The sequence below is a fragment of the Nomascus leucogenys genome, chromosome 2 (assembly GCF_006542625.1).
Source record: "Nomascus leucogenys isolate Asia chromosome 2, Asia_NLE_v1, whole genome shotgun sequence".
NCBI lineage: Eukaryota > Metazoa > Chordata > Mammalia > Primates > Hylobatidae > Nomascus > Nomascus leucogenys.
Window position 1 is genome coordinate 3,932,803 of NC_044382.1, and position 18,201 is coordinate 3,951,003.

The window sequence follows — 18,201 nt, forward strand, 5'->3', positions numbered from 1 at the left end:
CACCAGCCAGGCGTTTGAAAGTGCAGCCCCTGTAGCAGGTACAGTGGAATGTGGTACCAGAGGGACAAGGCATGTGGGAGCCCAGAGGGGGACTGATGGACCCTTGGAGGCAAGAGAAGGCTGTTTGGAGGAGGTGGCATTTGGGGTGAACTTTGAAGGAATTTGGCAGGTTGAGAGAGAGAAGGTGGTTTCTGGCAAAGGGGGCAGGATGTAAGAAAGCATGAGAAATGAAATGACCTGGTCTGTGTATTTGGGTGCTAACACAGATGTGGGGAGTTGGGGCACAAGCAGTCGGGGAGAAAGACAGGCGGAGTGGGGAGCCAGGCCTTGGAAAGCTGCGGTGAGACAGTGAAGGGTTTTTTTTCTTTCTTCCTTCCCTCCCCCTCCCTTCCCTTCTCTGCTGTTTACTTTTCTTCTTTCTTTTCTTTTTTCTATCATCTTATCTTAAATGACTCTTAGAATTTCAAAAGCAATAGGTTTTCACTATGACCAGCAAAACAAATTAAAGACATGAAAGCAATTAATAATCTCCCTCATCTTTTCATTCTGCCGTCCAACTTAACTAGTATTAACAATCTTGAGGCCGGGCACAGTGGCTCACGCCTGTAATCCCAGCACTTTGGGAGGCTGAGGCAGGTGGATCACGAGGTCAGGAGTTTGAGACCAGCCTGGCCAAGATGGTGAAACCCTGTCTCTACTAAAAATACAAAAATTAGCCGGGCATGGTGGCACATGCCTGTAGTCCCAGCTACTTGGGAGGCTGAGGCAGGAGAATCGCTTGAACCCAGGAGGCAGAGGTTGCAGGGAGCCGAGATCTTGCCGTTGCACTCCAGCCTGAGCAACAAGAGTGAAACTCCATCTAAAAAAAAAAAAAAAAAACTTGGCTGGTTGCAGTCACTCATGCCCATAATCTCACCGTTTTGGGAGGCTGAGGCAGGAGGATCACTTGAGTTCAGGAGTTTGAGACCAGCCTGGGCAACAAAGGGAGACCTTGTCTCTACAAAAAAAAAAAAAAAAAATTAAAAAAAAAAATTAGCCAGATGTCTGTAGTCGCCACTACTAGGGAGGCTGAGGTGGGAGGATCGTTTGAGCCAGGAGTTTGAGGTTACAGTGAGCTATGGTTGTGCCATTGCACTCCAGCCGGAGCAACAGAGTGAGACCCTGTCTTGAAAAAAAAAAAAAAAGTCTCGTGTGTATTCTTAGATGCTCATGTCTATATACAAACACAAAAATAGCAGATATAAATTCAGAAAGGTGGAAATTGATGGTGCCTTTGTGTGCTTGTGTACCTGCATGTGTGATATGCGACTGTCTACCTATGCAACTTGCTTTCTTGTTTAACTCATATCCTAGACATTTTATCATGTCAATCAATAACCCAATCCATTCCGTTTATATTCCATAGTAGTGGCATATTATAATGCATTTAACCATTTCCTAATTGATGGATATTATTATATTTTTTATCTAAATTGTTACTGCTACCGACAATTCTTGAAAGAAAACTTTGCAAATGTTCATAGTTACACTCTTTCATTTATTTGTTGAGACGGAGTTTCGCTCTTGTCCCCCAGGCTGGAGTGGAATGGCACGATCTCAGCTCACTGCAACCTCTGCCTCCTGGATTCAAGTGATTCTCCTACCTCAGCCTCACAAGTAGCCAGGATTACAGGTGCATGCCACCACGCCCGGCTAAATTTTGTATTTTTAGTAGAAACAGGGTTTCACCATGTTGGCCAGGCTGGTCTCAAACTCCTGACCTCAGGTGATCCACCCGCCTTGGCCCCACGAAGTGCTGGGATTACAGGCGGGAGCCACCGCGCCCCGCCACACTTTTATTTTTAAAGGTTTGATTTCCAAAATTGAGATTGCTGGAGCCAGGTGTGTGTATTTTTTTTCTTTTTTAATTATTATACTTTAGGTTTTAGGGTACATGTGCACAATGTGCAGGTTTGTTACATATGTATCCATGTGCCATGTTGATTTCCTGCACCCATTAACTCGTCGTTTAGCATTAGGTATATCTCCTAATGCTGTCCCTCCCCCCTCCCCCCACCCCACAACAGTCCCCAGAGTGTGACGTTCCCCTTCCTGTGTCCATGTGTTCTCATTGTTCAATTCACACCTATGAGTGAGAACATGCGGTGTTTGATATTTTGTCCTTGCGATGGTTTACTGAGAATGATGTTTTCCAGTTTCATCCATGTCCCTACAAAGGACATGAACTCATCATTTTTTATGGCTGCATAGTATTCCATGGTGTATATGTGCCACATTTTCTTAATCCAGTCTATCGTTGTTGGACATTTGGGTTGGTTCCAAGTCTTTGCTATTGTGAATAGTGCCACAATAAACATACGTGTGCATGTGTCTTTATAGCAGCATGATTTATAGTCCTTTGGGTATATACCCAGTAATGGGATGGCTGGGTCAAATGGTATTTCTAGTTCTAGATCCCTGAGGAATCGCCACACTGACTTCCACAATGGTTGAACTAGTTTACAGTCCCACCAACAGTGTAAAAGTGTTCCTATTTCTCCACATCCTCTCCAGCATCTGTTGTTTCCTGATTTTTTAATGATGGCCATTCTAACTGGTGTGAGATGGTATCTCATTGTGGTTTTGATTTGCATTTCTCTGATGGCCAGTGATGATGAGCATTTCTTCATGTGTTTTTTGGCTGCATAAATGTCTTCTTTTGAGAAGTGTCTGTTCATGTCCTTCGCCCACTTTTTGATGGGGTTGTTTGTTTTTTTCTTGTAAATTTGTTTGAGTTCATTGTAGATTCTGGATATTAGCCCTTTGTCAGATGAGTAGGTTGCAAAAATTTTCTCCCATTCTGTAGGTTGCCTGTTCACTCTGATTGTAGTTTCTTTTGCTGTGCAGAAGCTCTTTAGTTTAATTAGATCACATTTGTCAATTTTGGCTTTTGTTGCCATTGCTTTTGGCGTTTTAGACATGAAGTCCTTGCCCACGCCTATGTCCTGAATGGTATTGCCTAGGTTTTCTTGTAGGATTTTAATGGTTTTAGGTCTAACATGTAAGTCTTTAATCCATCTTGAATTAATTTTTGTATAAGGTGTAAGGAAGGGATCCAGTTTCAGCTTTCTACATATGGCTAGCCAGTTTTCCCAGCACCATTTATTAAATAGGGAATCCTTTGCCCATTTCTTGTTTTTGTCAGGTTTGTCAAAGATCAGATAGTTGTAGATATGTGGCATCATTTCTGAGGGCTCTGTTCTGTTCCATTGATCTATGTCTCTGTTGTGGTACCAGTACCATGCTGTTTTGGTTACTGTGGCCTTGTGGTATAGTTTGAAGTCAGGTAGCGTGATGCCTCCAGCTTTGTTCTTTTGGCTTAGGATTGACTTGGCGATGCGGGCTCTTTTTTGGTTCCATATGAACTTTAAAGTAGTTTTTTCCAATTCTGTGAAGAAAGTCACTGGTAGCTTGATGGGGATGGCATTGAATCTATAAATTACCTTGGGCAATATGGCCATTTTCACCATATTGATTCTTCCAACCCATGAGCATGGAATGTTCTTCCATTTGTTTGTATCCTCTTTTATTTCATTGAGCAGTGGTTTGTAGTTCTCCTTGAAGAGGTCCTTCACATCCCTTGTAAGTTGGATTCCTAGGTATTTTATTCTCTTTGAAGCAATTGTGAATGGGAGTTCACTCATGATTTGGCTCTCTGTTTGTCTGTGATTGGTGTACAAGAATGCTTGTGATTTTTGTACATTGATTTTGTATCCTGAGACTTTGCTGAAGTTGCTAATCAGCTTAAGGAGATTTTGGGCTGAGACAATGGGGTTTTCTAGATATACAATCATGTCATCTGCAAACAGGGACAATTTGACTTCCTCTTTTCCTAATTGAATACCCTTTATTTCCTTCTCCTGCCTGATTGCTCTGGCCAGAACTTCCAGCACTATGTTGAATAGGAGTGGTGAGAGAGGGCATCCCTGTCTTGTGCCAGTTTTCAGAGGGAATGCTTCCAGTTTTCGCCCATTCAGTATGATATTGGCTGTGGGTTTGTCATAGATAGCTCTTATTATTTTGAGATACGTCCCATCAATACCTAATTTATTGAGAGTTTTTAGCATGAAGGGTTGTTGAATTTTGTCAAAGGCCTTTTCTGCATCTATTGAGATAATCGTGTGGTTTTTGTCTTTGGTTCTGTTTATATGCTGGATTACATTTATTGATTTGCATATGTTGAACCAGCCTTGCATCCCAGGGATGAAGCCCACTTGATTATGGTGGATAAGCTTTTTGATGTGCTGCTGGATTCGGTTTGCCAGTATTTTATTGAGGATTTTTGCATCAATGTTCATCAAGGATATTGGTCTGAAATTCTCTTTTTTGGTAGGTGTGTGTATTTTTAACCTGAATGGGCACTGCTGGATGGCTTCCTAAAAACCCTGCTCTAGGGCACAGGCCCACTTGCAGTGTTCAGCTCCCCCTTTCTCTGCCAGTACTGGAGATCATTGCTCTGTTTTAACTTCTGCCATGGATGGTTTTGAGCAGGGGAGTAATAGAGTTCTATGACATACCTCTTTAAGAAACTATCTGGGGGTGGGGCGCGGTGGCTCATGCCTGTAATTCCAACACTTTGGGAGGCCAAGGTGGGTGGATCATTTGAGGTCAGGAGTTTGAGACCAACCTGACCAACATGGTGAAACCCCGTCTCTACTGAAAATAGAAAAAAATTAGCCGGGGGTGGTGGCGGGCACTGTAGTCCCAGCTACTTGGGAGGCTGAGGCAGGAGAATCACTTGAATCCGGGAGGCAGAAGTTGCCCTGAGCTGAGATACACCACTGCACTCCAGCCTCCAGCCTGGGCAACAGAGTGACACTCTCAAAAAAAAAAAAAAAAAAGAAAAAAGAAAAAAAAGAAACTATCTGCATTATGCAAAATACTGAAAGCAATATGACCAGGGAGGAGGTTGCTGCAAAGCTTCTGGGATTGCTGAAGAGTCTGGAAGAAAGGAGTGGCATTGGAAATGGAGAGTCAGGGAGGAAACTGAGAGTGAACTCTGGAAGACGTAGAGATGCTACCTAACACATCCCCGGACTAGGGGGATGCCACGCTGGCATTGCAGGTCTGCACGAAGGGATGGGCAGTGGTCTCTCCTAATGCTGTCTTCGTGCTATCCTCATGCTATTCCCATGCCACCCAAACGTTCTGTCCTCAGAGTTTTTTTTTTTTGAAACAGGGTCTCTCTCTGTTGCCCAGGCTGGAGTGCAGTGGCACAATCTCAGCTCACTGTAACCTCCCCCTCCCGGGTTCAAGCAATCCTCCTGCCTCAGCCTCCTGAGTAGCTGGGATTGCAGGTGGGCACCACCACGCCCCACTAATTTTTGTATTTTTAGTAGAGATGGGGTTTCACCATGTTGGCCAGGCTGGTCTTGAACTCCTGTCCTCAAGTGGTCTGCCCATCTTGGCCTCTGAAAGTGCTGAGATTACAGGCATGAGCCACCACGCTCAGCCCAGTGTTCCCTTTCAGTAGCCTCATACACCTAAGTCCGGGTCCGAGGCAGCAGGCGACTTAGAACAGAAGAGCAGTGCTGCTCCATCCACTCCCGGTCTGGGTAAGTGGGCAGGGCAGAGAGGGCAGACAGATGTACCACTGTGCAGGACAAGCCTTGGACACAGCCTTGCCAATGGAATTGCTAGGGACTTCACAAGGCAACTGGATAATTAACTGTGCTGTTTTATGTAATCGTCACTGATTTGCTTTCTAACCAATATAGCATTTGGCAATGGATGTGTTAGAAGCAGCAGCAGCAATGGAATTCCCAAGGCTTGAATTCCTAGAAAAGGGCCAGGTAGGACAGGCTGCTGATACTGAGGTTGGAATTTCTATTAATGCTCATGGGAGCCCTTGAGACTTTCTTTCCAGCTCCCTTTGCCCTCTACCTTTTGCTCTATTGCCCCCTCTTTCTTTATTCCTCTGGCTCTATCCTTCTCCTCAGCCCGTAGAGGAGACTTATTTCCCCACAGGCCCCTGTAATTTCTTTGAGCTCTTAGAAAGTCCTGAAGCCCAGGATTGGGATCATTTTGTTCTGAAGGATTTCTCCAGACTCTGTGGGAAGCTGAGGCAACTCTTTAGGGCCTGGGGAGAACCAGAGATTGCCATCAGTACAGGACAACCTGTCCAGCCAGCATGTTTGCTCAGCCTTTAAATGATCCAAGAGAATATGGTAAATTTCCTTGACAATGGATCCATCCGACTTTGTAATTAGCCGCATTCTCAATGGAGCAGAATACAGGCAGCTCAGATCCAGTCACTAACATTTCTACTCTTGGCATGAGCTCAGAACTGATTCTTGAGCAGTCACATGGATCTCCAAGCTCATGGACGTCAAATAGAAGAATTTAGCAATAGCAATGCTGGGCATTAAAATGTGAGAGGTGGAATGGAAATTACCCATTCTGCCTTTGACAATAGGTCCTCCAGTCAAAAATACCCAGGTCTTTTCTTGAAAGAAGCAGACCACATTTGCTAGCTTATTAGTTCTGATCTGGACATCGCTGCCATAGGAAGACCACAGGCTTCAGAGTCAGACAGAAATGTGGGGCTGTGTGGCCTTGGGTAAGTGGCTGACCCTCTCTGATCCTCATTGTCCTTGTCTTTAGAAGGGGAGGTAATCACACAGAGCTTGAAGAATTGTTGGGAGTATTAGTGATAAACTACAGCAAGCATTTGCCTGTTTGGGCACAAAATAGGCATTTTAATAAATGGCAGGAGAGGTTTTTGAAAACCGTTGACTGAAATGACTAACAGAGACCAGCTGACTATTTGAGGAGGAGGAGGAGGGGTGATGGGAATTGTTTCCCGGCTCCCACCCTATTCCATTTCTGAGGCTGCCTATCGGTTACCTAGGCGATGTCGCACAATGCAACCTGAGTGCCGGCTAGAACTGTGCGCAGCTGCCGAGGCTCCTGCGCTTCTGTGCAGGGCTCAGGATGAAGCCAACTTGGCCATGTGTTGACACCAGCAATAAGTCAGCTCTTGCCACTGGCAGAGGTTGTTGGGGCCAGAGACTAAACTCCCACGGTGAGAGGGAGCTCAAAACCAGTTGGTATCATATTAAAAATAAATAAATCAATAATAAATGAATTTTTTCAAGAAACAGTAATTTATTTCAATTTAAATACAGCAGCAGCAACAACAACAACAAAACCTAAAAAAAACAAAAGCAGGTTGGTGTGTAGGGGAGGGGAGTTCCTCGGCTTTGTTTATAAACATAGTAAAAAATACATAAATGAAGGAAAAAAAGAGAGAGAGAGAGAGAGAAGCAGCCTAGAGCGCCTTTCAGGCTCACTTCCTCCATTTTTCATGGAGCATGTTTCCCATTACAAGGGGAAGTGCGGGCCACACATGGGCAGAAAGAAAATATGCAGACGGGAAAGTAATTGAGGGTGTTGGGGTCGTGGGATAAATCTGTGAGTTCGTTTTCAAAATCTTCTTGAGTGCTCCATTACTTTTACTATTAAAGGCGTTTTAAAAGTCAACTCTAAGTCGAATTCGGCTGGACCGAACCTATTCTGTTGTCATGATTTCCCATAGAATGTGTCTTCCCATTCACTCCAGGAAAGGACTGAGGTCATTTTCATTGCCCTGCCTCCATTTTTCTACGATTCATCTCCTATCCATCCTGCATGATCGGGTTTAGTCAGAATCCGGGCACTGATTTCAGAGAGGGTTCCCTTGCTGGCCAGGTGTAGCGCATATGGAGGAAGAAGGATGGAGGGACAGCGTGCCACCAACCCACACACAGCCGTGGTGTTCTCTTTGCTACTGACAGGTGAGGAAACTGAGACTTGGGGGGAACAAACTATTTGCTCAGGCTTAATCAGCTATTGTCAGGGTGAAGTAGGATCCAAACTTCGGTCTTCTGAATTGAAGTCGAGGTCTGGTTCCAGCACCACAATGGCAGCCAAAAATAATTCCTTTTCTTGGAAAATGCCTCCTTCTGGAGTCTCCTAGGCAGTATGGGGAGCAAGATGGCGATATTTATACCCTTGTCTCGAACATGAAACTGGGGGGCCCTCTAAAGTTTGCAAAGGGGGCCAGCGTATACAAATATCTGTTTCTCCCAATCTTCCTCACACTCTCTTATCAACCAAGCATTTCACTGTGAAGAAAACCCAAGTGTCATAAAAAGTAATCGGGATAGAAAACAAATCAAGATCTGGTTTGTGAAGGGAAGCCAACATTCCTCATTATCAACAACACTGCTTCTTTGGATAAATATTTACCCAATCCAATTCTTCCTTTTCTCCCTCCTTCTTTGACAAGAATGTCCCTCCGTCTCGGCAGCCACCATGGCCCTGCTGGAACAGACGACGTTCAATGTTTCCATCATAAGGCATGTTTTTCTGGGGTTTATTACTCAGCTGTAAAAATGTGCTCTAGGCAAAAACTTGGCATATTAAGTCTCATCTCAGAGGTAATTGGTGGAGGATTTTTAAAGACCTTATTTTTCCCTTTTTACAGACAATCTTGGAAAGAGAAACAAGAAGGTCAAGAATTTACTGCTGGAAACTACAGGGTTTGCCCCCGTGGGTTTTCCTCTCTAGTTTGGTTTGTTCTGCATTATTTTTGGTTTCCTCTAACCAGATATTTGGAGGCCAAGTTATAGAGGCTATAATCCCAGACATTCATTTATTCTTTCTTCAACAAATATTTACTGAGTGCCTACTGTGCACCAGCCACGCGGTTCTAGGATCTGGAGGTACAATGGCAGGCAGAAATATCGGTGTGGTCTAGGGTCTTATGGGGCTGAAGTGTGTACACAATCACACACAAACCCCACATGTTAACAGACAAAGTAAAACTTAACTTTGCAGTAAGCCCAAGGACAAGTGCCCCCAAGGAAAGGAGCAGGGATCTACGAGAGAGAATAACAGAGGGAAGATTCATAAATTAGATTGTGGCGGGTTTCAAGGACAGTGCTCTGGGGAAGTCACCCATCCTCTATTGGTAAGCAGTGGCAAGGGGAAGAGTGTGTGTGTGTGTCGGGAAGGGAAGAGAATCCTTCCAGATTTAAGGACTGGTAGAGACCCTCAGTTGGGATAGGGCATGATGTGTTTGAGACAGTGAAAGAAAGAGAGTCTGTTTGAAGCTAACCAAGCAAGGAAGAGTGACAGGAGAGTGGCAGGCCCAGAAGGCCAGGGTGCCATGGGCCACAGTCAGGAGTTGAGGTTTTATTCTAAATTGGAGGGAGACATGAATTAAATGTTTCATGTGGAGAGAGAGAAAATCTGACTCATATTTGTTTTTGTTTTTGTTTTTTTGAGATGGAGTCTCGCTCTGTCGCCCAGGCTGGAGTGCAGTGGCACAATCTCGGCTCACTGCAAGCTCTGCCTCCCGGGTTCACGCCATTCTCCTGCCTCAGCCTCTCCGAGTAGCTGGGACTACAGGCGCCCGCCACCACGCCCGGTTAATTTTTTGTATCTTTTAGTAGAGACGGGGCTTCACTGTGGTCTCTATCTCCTGACCTCGTGATCCGCCAGCCTCGGCCTCCCAGAGTGCTGGGATTACAAGCGTGAGCCACCACGCCCGGCCTATTTGTATTTTTTTTAATTTTTACTTTTTTTCTGAGATGGGGTCTCACTCTGTTGCCCAAGCTGGAGTGCAGTGGTGTCGTCACAGCTCACTGCAGCCTCAACCTTTTGGGCTCAGATGATCCTCCCATCTCAGCCTCCTAGTAGCTGGGACTACAGCTGCACACCACCACGCCCAGCTAATTTTTTTAAAAAAATACTTTTTGGTAGAGATGGAGTCTCATCACATTGCCCAGGCTGGTCTCAAACTCCAGGGTCAAGTGATCCTCCCCACCTTGGCCTCTCAAAGTACTGGGATTACAGGCATCAGTTACCATGCCGGGCCATGACTTACATTTTTAAATGACCTTTTTGTCTGCTGTATGAGATGGGATTGGGTATGTGTAGAGAGGCAGGGAGGGTGGCAAGAGTGGATTCAGAGCGACTGTGTAAAAAAAGAGGCTGATGGTACAGTTCTGGCGAAAGATGATGGTGGCTTGGAAGAGGATGGTGATTATGCAGGTGGAGCAAAGTAGACTAAGAAATATTTTGAAGACGAAACCAATTCCAACTCCTTCTCCACAAGACTGCCATAGTGACTCATCACACATACAAATCTGATTGTGTCATTCGTCTGCTCAAATCCCTTCAGTGGCTCCCCAGTGCTCTTAGTGTAACCCCTAAATTTCTTGCCTTGGCTGCCAGGCCAGCCCCCTCTTCCCTGGAGGACCTTGCCCTTCTCTGTGCCTTACCATCTGTGCCCTGGGTATCTTGGCCTTCTCTGGTCTCTCAGAATGCACCTTGCTGCTTCCCTTCACAGGGCCTTTGCACATGTTTGCTTTCCTCTCCTGGAAACTTTTTGTTATCTCTCCCAGAGCCCCGAGGATGAAGGGCTGTCACCAGGAAGGAAAGCCACTCGGATTTTTCCTCTGGACTCTGTGTGTTCCTCCTTAGGTGTAGCCAGCCCTGGCATAAGGATGCCAAGCCGAGGTGTACAGTGAGGAGGTGGGCAGGCCTGCCTACCTCTTTCTGATGTTGATCTTAGTCCCCTCTCCATAGCTGGGCTCTAAATGTGCTCACTTCAGTTGTTAAAGTGAAAAGTTGGGCACAGTGGCTTACACCTGTAATCCCAGGACTTTGGAAGGCTGAGGTAGGGGGATTGCTTTGAGGCGAGGAGTTCTAGACCAGCCTTGGCAATATAGTGAGACCCCATCTGTATATAAAATATACAAGAAAATGAAAAAGAAAAGTTGGATCAAGCTTTAATGTGCCCAAGTGAACAGATCAATGTACTGTAGTTTAGCCATCAAAGGCATGCAATGGGCCAGGCGCAGTGGCTCACACCTGTAATCCCAGCACTTTGGAGGCCGAGGCGGGTGGACCACGAGGTCAGGAGATTGAGACCATCCTGGCTAACATGGTGAAACCCCGTCTCTACTAAAAATACAAAAAAAAAAAAAAATTAGCCGGGCGTGGTGTTGGGTGCCTGTAGTCTTAGCTACTTGGGAGGCTGAGGCAGGAGAATGGCATGAACCCGAGAAGCGGAGCTTGCAGTGAGCTGAGATCGCACCACTGCACTCGAGCCTGGGAGACAGAGTGAGACTCCTTCTCAAAAAAAAAAAAAAAGGCATGCAATGATTGGCAAGCCCTTTGTAGTCCTCCTCATTCTCCAAACTCATGCTCTGTGCCATCAGCTGGCCAGGCCAGGTTCCGAGAAAGGAGGTAAGGCTTGATTGAGGACACGTTCAGGGACTGTGCTTCACCCACCTTATCTCGTCTAATTGTCTATCTTGTCACAACAAGTCTGCCAGGGAGACAGGGCAGGTGAGGACACTGGGGCTCACAGAGCTGAAGCAACTCACCTAAGGTCATCAGGTGGTAAGCAGTGGAGCAGGGTTCAGCCCCAGGTCTGCCGGAAGGCCACCTGTTTGCCAGGCCTGCACACCTCCTCACTGTACACCTCGGCTTGGCATCCTTATGCCAGGGCTGGCTACACCTGAAGAGGAACACATAGAGTCCAGAGGAAAAATCCGAGTGGCTTTCCTTTCTGGTGACAGCTCTTCATCCTTGGAAGAACCTGGGCCCTTTCTTCCTTCAGCCCTTCAATCTCACCTTCTCTCCTTTTTTTTTTTTTTTTAGATGGAGTCTTGCTCCCATCACATAGGCTGGAGTGCAGTGGCATGATCTCGGCTCACTGTAACCTCCACCTCCCAGGTTCAAGCGATTCTCTTTCCTCAGCTTCCTGAGTAGCTGGGATTATAGGCATGTGCCACCACGCCCAGCTAATTTTTTTTTTTTTTTTGCATTTTTAGTAGAGACAGGATTTTTGCCATATTGGCCAGGCTGGTCTCGAACCCCTGAGCTCAGGTGATCCACCCACCTCAGCCTCCCAAATTGCTAGGATTACAGGTGTGAGCCACCACACCCAGCCTCTCATCTTCTCTTGAACAGATAGGGAGGTGGTACCTCACCAGTTGGATGCTTGGCTTCCCCCTGAGAACCCAACCTAAAACCCAGCAATTCAACAGTAAAGCAAGAAGAACCAGAATTTTATTTGCCTCTGTGGTTCCCATTTTCCAGGTGGCAATGTTAAGGCAGAGTAAGGTCAAGGTTAGCTCCAGTCTAACTCAATCCCTCTCAGCCAGGGCCCTGGAAGCCTTTAAGTGCAGACACCCAGACCCTGCACAGTTCTTCCTTGGTTGGTGCTTGTCAGAGCAGGCAGGGCCAGCAAGGCCAGTTCAACCTTGCTGTCACACAGATGTAGAACAAAGCATGGAGACTTAGGCCTGGGGACTCAGTGCCCCTGGATCTCAATCTTACGTCTACTCCCTTGAACCCCAGGACCTCCTCCTCTGTACTCAACCCTCCAGATCACTAGCTTGGATGCAAGCCCTTCCTGAGAGCCCCCAGACCTCTGCTGGATCTTGCTGCCCTCAGGTCTTATTCCTCCAGCCCCACCATGATCTGCAGGGAGCTGGACTGCAGCCTCATCTCTCCCTAGGAGCACTGCTTCCTGTGGTATATGTGTGACTGATTCTCACACATCTGCAGGGACAGACCTGCTCCCAACCCCAACCCAAGACCATCAAATCAGAGTTGTATGGGTTGGGTTCGTGAATCTACTTTTTTTGAGACAGAGTCTCACTCTGTCACCCAGATTGGAGTACAGTGACACAATCATGGCTCACTGTAGCCTCACACTCCTGGCTCGAGTGATCTGCCCCCCTCAGCCTTCAGAGTAGCTGGGACTGTAGGAATATGCTACCATGTCCAGCTAATTAAAAAAATCTATTTGGCCGGGTTCGGTGGCTCACGCCTGTAATCTTAGCACTTTGGGAGGCTGAGGCGGGTGGATCACCTGAGGTCAGGAGTTCAAGACCAGCCTGGCCAACAAGGCAAAACCCCGTCTCTGCTAAAAATACAAAAATTAGCCAGATGTGGTGACGCATGCCTGTAATCCCAGCTACTTGGGAGGCCGAGCCAAATGAATCACTTGAGCACGGGAGGTGGAGGGTGGAGGTTGCAGTGAGCTGAGATCATACCACTGTACTCCAGCCTATGCAATGGGAGTGAGACTCCATCTAAAAAAAAAAATATATACACACACACACACACACACACACACACTTTTGTAGATAATCTGGGCAACATAGGGAGACCTCGACTCCACAAAAAATCTAAAAATTATCCAGGTGTGGTGTTGAACACCTGTAGTCCCAGCTACAGAAGGCTGAGGTGGGAGAATTGCTTCTAAGCCCAGGAATTTGAGGCTGCAGTGAACCATGGTTGTGCCACTGCACCCCAGCTTGGGTGTCAGAGCAAAACCTTTTCTCTAAAAAACGTAAAAATAAAATAATGAAACAAAATAATTTTTTTGTGGAGATGGGGTCTCATTATGTTGTCTAGGTTGGTTTTAAACTCTTGGCCTCAAGTGATCCTCCTTCCTCAGCCTCCCAAAGTGTTGGAATTATAAGTATGAACCACCATGGCTTCTAAATCTGTTTTTAAGAGTTTCCTGGGGCATCTAAAACAAGATGAAGAGCTAGGGGCCATAATAGAAAACAATGAGAACTTAGTTATATATAAATGAAAAAATCACTAAGAAAAACAATTAGTTAAAACACAAACCATAAAACTGCAAAGACAATTTGTAACATAAATGCCAAAGGGATTTTTTTTTGCTTTTTTTGCTTTACAAAAGATTGAAATAAATAAAAGAACAATTTGATAGGAAAATTGGAAAAGGATGTAATTCAGCAGTTTGCAGAAATCAAAATAATAAGAATCAAAGTATACAAAAGAATGTTTAATCATTTTATGATTAAAGAAATCTAAGACCTGTGCAGTGGCTCACACCTGTAATACCAGCACTTTGGGAGGCCGAAGCACCCATATCTGAGCCCAGGAATTCAAGACCAGCATAGGCAACATGGCAAAACCTCATTTCTTAAAAAAAAAAAAAAAAAAAAAAAAAAGTACAAAAATTAGCTGGGCATGGTGGCACACACTTGTGTTCCCAGCTACTTGGGAGGCTGAGGTGAGAGGATCACTTGAGCCTGGGAGGTTGAGGTTGTAGTCAGCCGTAATTGCAGCACTGCACTCCAGCCTGGGTGACAGAGTGAGACCCTGTCTCAAATAAATAAGAAAGAAAGGAAGGAAGGAAGGAAGGAAGGAAGGAAGGAAGGAAGGAAGGAAGGGAAGGAAGGAAGGAAGGAAAGAAGAAAGAAAGAAAGAAAAAGAAAGAAAGAAAAAGAAGAAAGAAAGAAAGAAAGAAAGAAAGAAAGAAAGAAAGAAAGAAAGAAAGAAAACAAAACTATGCTCCGTTTTTTCCCTAATATATTGTTAGTAATGATTAAGCATTGCAGAGGGCATTGAGTAGTTACTTTCTTACTCTTCTGATATGAGTTCAAATGGGCAAATAGACATCAGTTAGGCAATATCTGTCAAAATGTAAAATGCACATGCTGGCTGGGCTCGGTGGCTCACGCCTGTAATCCCAGCACTTTGGGAGGCCGAGGCAGGCGGATCACCTGAGGTCAGGAGTTTGAGACCAGCCTGACCAACATGGAGAAGCCCCATCTCTACTAAAAATACAAAATTAGCCAGGCGTGGTGGCGCATACCTATAATCCCAGCTATTCGGGAGGCTGAGGCAGGAGAATCTCTTGAACCCAGGAGGCGGAGGTTGCGGTGAGCCGAGATTTCGCCATTGCACTCCAGCCTGGGCAACAAGAGCAAAATTCCGTCTCAACAACAACAACAAGAAAAAAAAAATGCACATGCTGTTTGACCTAGCAGTTCCCCTGGTCAACATTTATTCACCTGAAGGATCTACTCACAAGAGAATGGAAAGATTATACACCCAAGGACATTCATAGCAGCATGTTTGTGATAACAAAAAGTATAAATGATGTAAGCGTCCATTAGTCAGCATGCATTAAGTAACCGAAGATCCAGCTATACAAAGGAATACCAGAATTGAGTGAAAAAGGTAAGGGGCAGGAAGTGATCCCTGTGATAAATAAAAAAAATACCTATGCAACAAGAATGTATTGAGTGACTCTTAGGTATTTGGTACCCCTCTAGTTACTAAGGATCAAGAAGTGAATCACAGTCTGGGCACGGTGGCTCACACTTGTAATCCCAGCACTTTGGGGGGCTGAGGTGGGCAGATCACGAGGTCAGGAGATTGAGACCTTCCTGGCTAACACGGTGAAACCTGTCGCTACTAAAAATACGAAAAATTAGCCGGGTGTCATGGCGTGCACCTGTAATCCCAGCTACTCGGGAGGCTGAGGCAGGAGAATCACTTAAACCCAGGAGGCAGAGGTAGCAGTGAGCTGAGATCACACCACTGCACTCTAGCCTGGGCGACAGAGCGAGACTGCGTCTCAAAAAGCAACCAAAAAAAAAATGGTTTGTGTTTTGACTAATTTTTTTACATTCCCTTATGGGAATGTAAGTATGTGATTCACACAGACCAAGTCCATGGAACCGATTGGCTACTAGAGGAGACTAGGTGATAAATAAATAGACAATACACTCACTATGTTAAGTAGTGGCTGTGAGGAAAGTAGAAATTAGAACAGCTTAAGGTGAAGGCCAGCTGGGGAGGTGACTCTAAAATAGGATGGTTCAAGAAGGTCTCTCTGATGAGGTGACATTTGAGCAGAAACCTGAAAAAACTGAGGGAGTCAGCCAAGATGCCACATCTGTGGGAAGAGTGTCCCGGGCAGATGGAACAGCAACTGCAAAGGCTCTGCAACAGAACTGGCTGGATTTGCTGAAGAAATACCTCTAAGGTCAGGTAGCTGGAAAGCTGTAAGTGATGGGGATGGTGGGAGGGGATGAGAGCAGACAGCCTGGACCAGGTCAAGGGCAAAGAAATGCTGGAAAGAGGGCTGGGCACGGTGGCTCACGCCTGAAATCCCAGCACTTTGGGAGGTCAAGGCGGGCGGATCACCTGAGGTCAGGAGTTCAAGACCACCCTGGCCAACATGGTGAAACCCCGTCGCTACTAAAAATACAAAAATTAGCTGGGCCTGGTGGCCCACGCCTGTAATCTGCCTACTTGGGAAGCTGAGGCTGGAGGATTGTTTGAACCCAGGAGGCAGAGGTTGCAGTGAGCTGAGATTATACCACTGCACTCCAGCATGGACCAAAGTGCGAGACTCCATCTCAAAAAAAAAAAAAAAAAAAAAAAAAGATGGAGGGAGAAGAAACCTATTTTCTGGAACAATAAATAGGAAGCTTTCAGTAATTTACATGCAGTGAGACGGGTTCTAGCATAGGGGTGAAAGAGGCCTATTTTTCACTTTATACTTTGCTGCTGTGTTTGCATTTCTTTGCTACATAGAGGTACTGTCATTACTTATGGTTATACTAATGTAAAAGATGTTATCAGGGTAGAGGGATTATGGGCATATTTTGTTTGCATTAGATAAACAAATGAAACTGCCTCTTGGTGTGATTTCCATGCACAGCTGGCATTGGGGACCACAGACCCGAAGGCATCCTGACCAGACCCTCCCAGGCTCATGGCAAAGCTGAACTGGGCTATGCGCCATCGTGAGGAACTCAACCCACTCTCCTGGGTTTTCAAACATTCCTGGGAACTTAAGTGTGTGGAAATGTAACAAGTCCAAGAATAACCTTGAATCCATTCAGTGACTTTGGGAGTTTGTCACTAATGTGAGCAACAAACTCCTGGCTGGATCGCCCCAGGCCCAGTACAGGCAGGGACTCACGGAAGCTCTGCCTTGGATTGCATGGAACTGGCTTTCCCGCTGGCCCATCAGGTCCTGCCTGCGGTAAGCAATGGGCAGGCCCGGTCTTGAGGGTCAGAAGCCCTCTGGCTTGGTCTTCCAGCCTGAATTTCTAGCCTGGACTATCAGCCCATCTTGGAGGCCTCGGCCTGCCTCACAATTGCAGCCCTGAGTTAAGACAAGTAAGGGCACATCTGGAACTACATTTTTTGGCTTTGTTTCCTACATCTCCCAACTTCTACAAACATAACCAAGGGGGCCTTGGTTGAGGCCTCTTGTATGTGTCTCAGATCAACTCAGACCTGAGTGATAGGACTCATCTGCTGGGAGCGTGGAGCTGAGCTTTTCCAGAAAAATGGCATCTTTCTTATCACCAAAAATGATGCCCACATTTAGATCCTGGAGCCATTTGGAGCTCCCCACCTAGAGAGGCCAGCAGAGGCCTTGGCCACCAGCAGAGGCCTTGGCCACCAGCAGAAGCCCTGGAGAGCAAGACCTACTCTGGAATCTGTGTGCATTCCCCACCTGCTTCAAGGGAGGATCTCCAAGCACCTCATACGTATTAATTTAAAAACACAGCATCCCGAGAGGCTGGTGTAATTATCACCATTCAACTGACAGGAAAGGGAAGGTTTGCTGGGCCTGGTGAGGAGAAGGCCACAGAGAGCCGAACAAAGGCCTGTGGAAAGCAGTAACAAGCAGTCAGCTACCGCCGGGGCTGATCTGGGCTGCACTGGTGCTGAGCCTTTAGCATGCATTGTGAGTAGCATTATTATCTACATTTTGCAGTTGGCAGAAACCAAGATCCAGAGTTTCTGGGCTAGAAAGTGATATGGCTAGGTACAGTGGTTCATGCCTGTAATCCCAGCACTTTGAGAGGATGAGGTGGGCAGATCACTTGAGGTCAGGAGTTCCAGACCAACCTGGCCAACATGGTGAAAAACCATCTGTACTAAAAAAATACAAAAATTACCTGGGCATGGTGGCACGCACCTGTAGTCCCAGCTACTCCGGAGGCTGAGGCAGGAGAATCGCTTGAACCTGGGAGGCAGAGGTTGCAGTGAGCCAAGACTGTACCACTGCATTCCAGCCTGGGTGACAGAATGAGACTCTGTTTCAAAAAAAAAAAACAAAAAAAAAGAAAAGAAAAGAAAAGAAAGAAAGAAAGAAAGAAAGAGAGAGAGAGAGCGAGCAGGAACTCGAACCCAGGTATTTGGGGTTCCAAGTCCCATGGTATTTCCACTGCTCCTGTGCTGCACCTCAGTAATTATTCTTTATAGCTGCATGGTACTTTATAGTTTACAAAGCATTTAAACATGCATTATCTCATTCATTCCTCACAATAACTCAGCTAGGGAAGGAAGTGCAGATGTTTAAATTAA